Raw genomic sequence first — 6,066 nt, 5'->3', positions numbered from 1 at the left:
GTCTCAGAGCGGCTAGAGGACATTTTGAAGGGGGAGGGTGAACAGCCAGTGGTCCTGGTACACATTGGTACAAACGACATGGGCAAAAAAAGGGATGAATTCCCGAAAGCAGAATATAGGGAGTTAGGAAGTAAGTTGAAAAGTAGGATCTCAAAGGTAGTGATTTCAGGATTACTACCAGTGCCACGTGCTAGTCAGAGTATAAATAGCAGGATATGTCGGATGATTACGTGGCTGAAGAGATAGTGTGAAGGGGAGGGTTTCAGATTCCTGGGACATTGGGGCCAGTTCTGGGGAAGGTGGGACCAGTACAAACTGGACGGGTTACACCTGGGCAGGACCGGGACTGATGTCCTAGAGGGAACATTTGCTAGAGTGGTTATGGAAGGGTTTAAACTAAAATGGCAGGGGGATGGGAACCTATGCAAGAAGTCAGAGGAGGGGAATCAAGGACAAGGACAAAAGACAGAAAGGGGAATGAGAAAAGTGATAGGCAGAGAAATCAAGGGCAAGAATCAAACAGACCCTCAGTGAAAAATAGTGGGAACGGGACAAGTAATGTTAAAAAGACAAGTCTTAAGGCTTTATGCCTTAACGCGAGGAGCATTCACAATAAAGTGGATGAATTAACCACGCAAATAGATGTAAATAGGTATGATATAGCCGGGATTACGGAGATATAGCTGCAGGTTGACCATGGATGGGAACTGAACATCCAGGGGTATTCAGTATTTCGGAAGGACAGACGAAAAGGAAAAGGCGGAGTTGCATTGCTGGTTAAAGAGGAAATTAGTGCAATGGTAAGGAAAGATATGAGCTCCGACGATGTGGAATCTGTATGGATAGAGCTCAGAAACACTAAGGGGCAAAAAATGTTAGTGGAGGTTGTATATAGACCCCCAAACTGTAGTGGTGATGTTGGGAATGGCATTAAACAGGAAATTAGAGAAGCATACAATAAAGGAACGTCTGTAATTATGGGTGACTTTAACATGCATATAGATTGGGCAAATCTAATCAGTAACAATACCGTAGAGGAGGAATTCCTGGAGTGTGTACGGGATGTTTTACTGGATCAATACGTTGAAGAACCAGCTAGAGAACAGGCCATCCTAGGCTGGGTATTATGTAATGAGAAAAGAATAATTGGCAGTCTAGTTGTGCAAGGCCCCTTGGGGATGAGCGACCATAATATGAATTAATTCTTCATCAAAATGGAGAGTGACATAGATGATTCTGAGACTAGGGCCCTGAATCTTAATAAAGGAAACTATGATTGTATGAGGCGTGAGTTGGCTATGATGGATTGGGAAACACTTCAAGGGGTGAGGGTTGATAGGCAATGGCAAACATTCAAAGAGTGCATGGGTGAACTGCAGCAATTGTTTATTCCTGTCTGGTGCAAAAGTAAAATAAGAACGGTGGCCAAACCATGGCTTACAAGGAAAATTAGAGATAGGATGAGTTCCAAGGAAGAGGCATACCAATTGGCCAGAAAACGTAACAGGCCTGAGGATTGGGAGCAGTTTAGAATTCAGCAAAAGAGGACCTAGCGATTCATTAAGAAGGGGAATATAGGGTACGAGAGTAAGCTTGCCGTAAAACTGTAAAAGTTTCTGTAGGTATGTGAAGAGAAAAAGATTGGTGAAGGCAAATGTAGGTCCCTTACAGTTAGAAACAGGAGAATTTATAATGGGGAACAAAGAAATGGCTGACCAACTAAGTACATTCTTTGGTTCTATCTTCACAAAGGAGGACACATATAACATACCAGAAATGTTGGGGAACACAGGGTTTAGTGAGAGGGGGGAACTGAAAGAAATCAGTATTAGGGAAATAGTGTTGGGAAAATTGATGGGATTGAAGGCCAATAAATCCCCAGGGCCAGAGAATCTACATCCCAGAGTACTAAAGGAAGTGGCCCTGGAAATAGTGAATGCATTGGTGGTCATTTTCCAAGATTCTATAGACTCTGGAACAGTTCCTACAGATTGGAGGGTAGCTAATGTAACCCCACTACTTAAAAGGGAGGTAGAGAGAAAACAGGGAATTGTAGACCAGTCAGCCTGAAATCGGTACTTGGGAAAATTCTAGAGTCCATTATAGAAGATTTAATAGCTGAGCACTTGGAAAACAGTAGCAGAATTGGACAGAGTCAGCATGGATTTATGAAAAGGAAATCATGCTTGACAAATCTACTGGAATTTTTCAAGGATATAACGAGTAGAGTTGATGACGGGGAGCCAGTGGATGTGGTTTATTTGGACTTTCAAAAGGCTTTCGACAAAGTCCCACATCAGAGATTGGCGTGTAAAATTAAAACGCATGGGATTGGGGGTAGTGCATTGAGATGAATAGAAAACTGGTTGGCAGACAGGAAACAAAGAGTAGGAATAAATGGGTCTTTTTCCTAATGGCAGGCAGTGACTAGTGGGGTACCGCAGGGATCGGTGCTGGGACCCTAGTTATTCACAATATGTATTAATGATTTAGATGAGGGAACTAAATGTAATGTTTCCAAATTCGCAGATGACACAAAGCTGGGTAGGAGGGTGAGCTGTGAGGAGGCTGCAGAGATGCTTCAGTGTGACTTGGACAAGCTGAGTGAGTGGGCAAATGCATGGCAGATGCAGCATAATGTGGATAAATCTGAGGTTATCCATTTTGGTAGCAAAAACAGGAAGGCAGATGATTATCTGAATGGCTATAAATTGAGAGAGGGGAATGTGCAACGAGGTCTTGGTGTTCTCATACACCAGTTGCTGAAGGTAAGCATGCAGGTGCAGCAGGCGGTAAAGAAGGCAAATGGTATGTTGGCCTTCATAGCTAGAGGATTCGAGTACAGGAACAGGGATTGTACAGGGCCTTGGTGAGACCACACCTGGAATATTGTGTGCAGTTTTGGTCTCCTTATCTGAGGAAGGATGTACTTGCTATGGAGGGAGCGCAGCAAAGGTTTACCCGACTGATTCCTGGGATGGCGGGACTGACATATGAGGAGAGATTGAGTCAATTAGGATTATATTCGCTGGAGTTCAGAAGAATGAGGGGAGAATCTCATTGAAATCTATAAAATTCTAACAAGACTAGACAGAGTAGACGCAGGAAGGATGTTCCCGATGGTGGGGGAGTCCAGCACCAAGGGTCACAGTCTGAGGATATGGGGTAGACCATTTAGGATTGAGATGAGAAATTTCTTCACCCAGAGAGTGGTGAGCCTGTGGAACTTATTACCACAGAAAGTAGTTGAGGCCAAAACATTGTATGTTTTCAAGAAGGAGTCAGATTTAGTTCTTGGGGTGAAAGGGATCAAAGGATAAGGGGAGAGAGTGGGTGCAGGCTATTGAGCTGGATGATCAGCCATGATCATAATGAATGGTGGAGCAGGTTCGAAGGGCCCAATGGACTACTCCTGCTCCTAGTCTCTTTGTTTCTATAAGGGCTAGGAGCGGGATTAGACTGGATGACCTGTCACGCCTGCTCCGCCATTCAAAACGATCATAGCTGATTTCAGCCTCATTTCCACTTTCCTGCCTGTTCCCCATGATCCTCGATTCCCTGAGAAACCAAAATTCTGTCTGTCTAAATCTCAGTCTTCAACGATGGAAACTGAAAATGAAACTTTACAGGACTGAAGGAGACCATATGGCCCATCATGTCTGTGCCAGCCCAATCCCACTATCCAGTTCTTCGTCTGTAACCTTGTAGGTTACAGAACGTCAAGTTCCTGACTATGGTCAGTCTCTGCCTCATTCCCAGAAAATAATCACAACCTGAATTGTGAATCACAATGGTGGGGCTTTTACCCAGCATTCCCTGAGGTAGAGAGTGTCCCCTATCCACACCACAGGAGACCAGTGCACAGGCTCAGTGCACGCCCAGTGTTTGGAGCATGCGCAGTGTCAGTCATGACCACGAAGAGCCACTTGTTTGTTGCTTCTGCAACCGGTAGAGGGAGTGATGGAGCCGGCAGCTGGATGGGGAGGATTTGGAAACACTTTGTGGATCCGCAAATCCTGAGGAATAATTGTCAGCTCCTGGTTTTCAGCTGCGGGGCTTCTCCCTCCCGGGAACAGGCCCAGGTTAACGACCGCCATCCTGGGTCAGCGAGTGGGGGATGGTTCACATCAGAGGATGGGGGAGGGGGGACAATAAATAAGAGGTTACACTTTGGGCTCAAATCAATGAGGACTTTGATCTTTCTTTGGGAAACTATGAACAAATGGCTCCTTGTAAATTGAGCTCAGGGTTACATTGGGCAGGAAGAGAAGCAGAAACCAAAACGGGACAAGAGACTGAGTTTAAATTAGTTAGGGAGAGAAAGTATGAAGGAAACCCTGGGAGGTTTGGAGAAACCACTTTCACAATTGCACATTAAATCTCCATACAGTAAGTTCTGGACACAAGCTTAACATCTGATATTCTGTATGGTTGGTCAGGGCGATTCAGATTAATAGATGGTTTGGTTCGATAGATAATTGCTTTATGGAAAAGTCATCACGGTGGCAGGTACTGAATTGTGATGATGATACAAATAAAACAAGTAATCATCATTCATGACATAGTTATAGACAATATTAGGAGTGAAAATATTAATCAGTTAAAGGATTGCACAATTATGATCATTTCAGCATAAAGTCATTACAATATGTTACAAAATGCAGGACTCCTTAACTTATAGAATAGAAATGAAAGGTCTACTGCACTCTGCATTTTCTATTAAAGTCCTTCGATCATATGTTGTCAGCTTGAGTTCATTAAACTCTCAATCATTTACATCCTATTTATGAGTTTTATGCCGTGGACGATCGGGCTGTCTTGTAGTGTATTTGTCCCAAACCGATTTGCAAATGTTATCTTTTCCCTAAACTCCATTATACGTTTACTTCCATGTGGTTGGGCAGTGCCTTTGAGAGGTGGCATTCTGGAGTTTTCTGCTGTCCCAGCTGCTGAGACACCAGCTAGTTCGCATTGATGAGAGGCTGTTTAACTGCTCTGATTGTGAGAAGAACTTTAAAAGACCAGAGGACCTGGTCAAGCACCAGTTTGTTCACATTGAGAGACAGTTCAGTTGTTCTCACTGTGGGAAAGTGTTTAGACAATCACTGAACCTCATAAAACACCAAGAAGTTCATACTGGGGAGAGGGCATTCACCTGCACCGTGTGTGGGAAGGGATTCACTCGACTATCTCACCTCAGTTCACACCAATTTGTTCACACTGATAACAGACCTTTCCAATGTTCAATGTGAGAAGAGCTTTAAACTGCAGGTGATCTTCTGAGACACCAGCGAGTTCACACTGAGGAGAGGCCATTTACCTGCTCCATCTGCAGAAGGGATTTATCTGTTTGACCAACCTCAAGCTGCACCAGCGAGTTCACTCTGATAGGAAATCTTTCCAATGTTCTGACTGTGAGAAGAGCTTTACAACTACAAGGGATCTACTGATGCAGCAGTGCATTCCCACAGGTGAGAGGCCATTCACCTGCTCCATATGTGGGAAGGAATTCACCTGTTCATCCCACCTACTGACACACCAGCAGGTTCACACTGGAGAGAGGTTGTTCACCTGCTCCATATGTGGGAAGGGATTCACTTGTCTAGCTCACCTCAATTCGCATCAACTTGTTCACACTGATTACAGACTTTTCAAATGTTCAAAATGTGCGAAGACTTTTAAAACCATAAGTGTTCTGCTGAGACACCAACGAGTTCACGCTTTGTAGAAGCCGTACACCTGCTCCATGCGTAGGAAGGAATTCACTCATTCATCCCACTTAATGAGACACTAGTGAGTTCACAACTGAACAAAGGGGTTGGATTTTGCTGTTATCACTGCTGTTAATCACATACAGGACAACCAGGTTCATTCTGACAGTTGGGCTGATGTTAATAACCATGTAACTGGGCTGAATTTTGATTCATTTGACAGATCTCAAGATATTCATTTTGTTTGAAACACAGAGTGTTGTGTCCTTAATTTCTCTAAGATAAGAGGAGAATAATTGATGTCCTGTTACTGACTGCTGCTTTTTTGGGTCTTTTTTCCTTTCTAACTCAAGAT

This window comes from Carcharodon carcharias, chromosome 27 (assembly GCF_017639515.1).
Source record: "Carcharodon carcharias isolate sCarCar2 chromosome 27, sCarCar2.pri, whole genome shotgun sequence".
NCBI lineage: Eukaryota > Metazoa > Chordata > Chondrichthyes > Lamniformes > Lamnidae > Carcharodon > Carcharodon carcharias.
Note: the sequence above shows the minus strand (reverse complement) of the source record.